General features: G+C 31.5%; 1 long non-coding RNA gene across 1 annotated transcript; it reads right to left on the reverse strand.

The window, feature by feature from the left end:
* Positions 1 to 412: 412 nt before the first annotated feature.
* Positions 413 to 3,173, reverse strand: LOC107683807 (uncharacterized). Its single transcript, XR_001633771.1, has 3 exons — positions 2,940 to 3,173; positions 1,243 to 1,321; positions 413 to 1,145 (listed from the first exon to the last, which is right to left on the reverse strand). It is a non-coding gene; the product is annotated as an uncharacterized LOC107683807 (long non-coding RNA).
* Between the last annotated feature and the right edge of the window lie 149 nt (positions 3,174 to 3,322).

Here is a 3,322-nt window from a genome sequence, read left to right on the forward strand (position 1 = left end):
AATATTTACCAATTTCTCCTTACAAGCCACATTTTTTATTTAAAAAATGTATTCAATCTGTATTTAAATATTTCTATTTTTTTAACAATAGTGTAATGAAACTGTAAACAGGCATCTCAAAACAAAACATTTATTCACTTTACAATGTTACAACAGTGCAACAATGCAAACTACAGAGTATCATTAACACTACTGATTCTGATAGAAAATGGCCAAAACCAGTGCATTCATTTATTAATCAGTATTTATTCTGTTACTTTGTCCAAATACTAAGCCAATATATTTTGAACCATGTAAAGTGTGTCCAAATCATGAGTACAGAAAACTGAACACATCAATTCAGAAATTAAACACTATAATCAATGAATAATGTAATCAATGATGTCTCATCATTAGGGATGGGTATATGTAAAACAAATAATGATTTTAATCATAAAACAAATAACGATTTTAATCACAGATACTTATCGATACTTTTATTAATACTACTGTTCATACTTTGGTACAAAAAATAAAGACATGATAAAAAGATATGAAAAGATTCAGCAGTTACTTCATTATTACTTTTTTTTTTTTTTTTTTTACTTTTGCAAAAATAAGTTCAATTGTTTCCTGAGTTTCCTATGAGGCAACTGCTACAAATGTCTGGTGGTGATGTGCTACTTTACTATCAGAAGCTAAACCTAAACGATATTACAATTACCAAAGAACTACAGTCCTTGAAATAAAGAAAATAACAACATTCATAAAGAATAAAGAAATGTAAATAGAACAATATTTAGATTTCTAGCATCTCTCCTGTATTATTTGTCCCAACCCAAAATACATCACCAGTTTTTCTTCAAGAAAATGAGCATGCTGACTTTCTTACTTTTGAGCCCTCTGATTATTGACTGTGTCCAGCTGTGGGGAATGCTCATTCAGACAGTGTTGAGGAGGATGAGTTAGCTGCTGCAGAGCTGTGAGAGAAGAGGAAGAGTGTCTTTCTTACCCCACCACCGGAGGGCAGGGTCTTCTGAGGCAAGTGGTCTCTGTGGACTGATAGTTCACTCTTGATCTTTTCATGGAAGGTTGATGCAGTGTTTTGCTGTAGAACATGTTCTTCTAGTGCAGTATCAGAGACTGGATTTCTTGCAAATTGCAAGCTGACAAATAAAATGTACAATATTATTGTAGTTAGGTTTATTGTTTTTGTTATACGCTAATGGCACATACCAAAAGTATGAGAAAATGATGTCTAACTTGCATGTTCCTCCTCCTACTCTTCATCCTGTTACCCATCCTGAGCCTGCACAATCACCTTATCATCCTTCTCTGGCAGCTGAAAGGGAGGATTACCTTGTTAATGTTGCTAATATATGTACACAACTGGTCAAAAGTCTGGAATCATTTTCATGTTTTTGAAATAAGTCTTATGCTCATTAAGGCTGCATTTATTGGATGAAAAATACAGTAAAAACAGTAATATTCTTAAATATTATTATAATTTAGAACAAGCGTTTTCTATGTGAATATTTTAAAATATAATTTATTCCTGTGATGCAAAGCTGAATTTTTGAATTCTTCAGTGTCACATAATTTCAAAAATCAAAAGCTTCTTCTTCTTATTATTATTATTAATGTTGACAACAGTTTGGTGGAACATATCTTTGGTGGAAACCTTGATACAATTTTTTGAGGATTCTTTGATTAATAAAAGTCCAAAACTATATAGAAGTCTTTACTTTTGATCAGTTCCAAAAAAAAATAAAAATAATTCTTACTGATCCCAAACTTTTGAACAGTAGCGTACACAAAAATATAAAAAAATTATGTCAAATTCTTACATTCAAATTAAATTTAAATAGAATAATACCACAGTATAGGGCAGTTACAAATCAAATGAAATCATTACCAACAAAATCATATCCATCTTTGCAATGCAGAGGTGACACAGAAGCTGTATCTGAGGTGGCATTAACATATTTACATTGCATTTACAATTGTATAAACAATGCTATAAAATTGTTTTTGAATTCAATATTTAAAAATGAAATGATTTATAATCTACTTTAAATATTGTTGGCGCCGATAGCCTTGTGCAGCGTGCCGACAAAAAAAAAAAGTTATATCAAACTAAATCCAAGTCAGTGTCTTAATGAGTGAGTTGAATGAGTCATTTATTCAAACGATTCGTTCAAACAGCAAAAGGAACGAAACAAGTGACTGTCTTTATGAATAGGTCACTGAATCATTAATTAAACTGATTTGTTCAAAACACTTATTCATTCAGTGACAAATCACCGCTGTGTGTTGCTCTGAGACTCGGCTTTGCTGTGGTTTCATTTTGAAATGTTCACTGGTGAAATAAAGGAAAAATACACAATATTGACAATTGTCTAAAATGTAACTCACAATGTTAACTTATTGTTAGTTTAACTATTGTATAAAATTGAATTTTGGGGGCATATAACTGCATACATAATGCAGTGAAAGCTGGAGTGACTCAATGTCAGCTCACACATTGTTAAAACAATAATTAAGATATCATCAGTCGATACATATACCACCCCTATGAACATAAAGAATGAACTTACAATTAAACTTACATTTACTCATTTTCTTCTCCTTTTTGGCCTTCAAGATTCAGTTCATAATAGCTGTCATAAATGCCGCGAGTTGCCACATGAACAAGCAATCCGCAAAGAAAGAATAAAAATCATATAACGCTAATTAGATAGTTTTAATTTGGTAAAGTATTACTTATGAGAGGTCTTACGTTTTAGCGTCAACTAAAATTTAAGACCTCTCATAAGTAAAAATAAGACTTAAGACTGTTTGTCCTTAAAATAAAAAAAAATGTAATTAAATTTTTTTAGACTTTTTAAGGATCTGTGGGACCCGATTTAAATGAAAATACACCTTGTAACAAACACTGCACACATTCTCAAAGAACTTACATTTTGATGATTGCTTTTCCTCATTGCTTCCTTTTTCAGTCTTTCCTAGACTTCCTTATTTTTCACCTTTCCTTGAATCTATGGTCCATTATAGTGGCCTCCACATAAAATACCATATCATCATCCTGTACACAAAAAATTATTAAACAAAAATTTTACTGTAAAGGTGTATCTATTAGCTTTAAATAAATTGGGTTTATGAAGTGGTTTTTTGTTGTTGTTGTTTTGCATCTGGTAATGTTTGGATAGGTCACAGCAGACTTTTTCTTTAATGATGGCCACACACTGAATCTTCCTTTTGAGTTCATAAGTGGTCTTCCAGCTTTTAATGAATCTGGGCACATGTAGCCCATTCCCTGTCACTTGACACACAAACACACACA

The sequence above is a fragment of the Sinocyclocheilus anshuiensis genome, unplaced genomic scaffold (assembly GCF_001515605.1).
Source record: "Sinocyclocheilus anshuiensis isolate Anshui unplaced genomic scaffold, SAMN03320099.WGS_v1.1 scaffold15770, whole genome shotgun sequence".
Classification (NCBI taxonomy): domain Eukaryota; kingdom Metazoa; phylum Chordata; class Actinopteri; order Cypriniformes; family Cyprinidae; genus Sinocyclocheilus; species Sinocyclocheilus anshuiensis.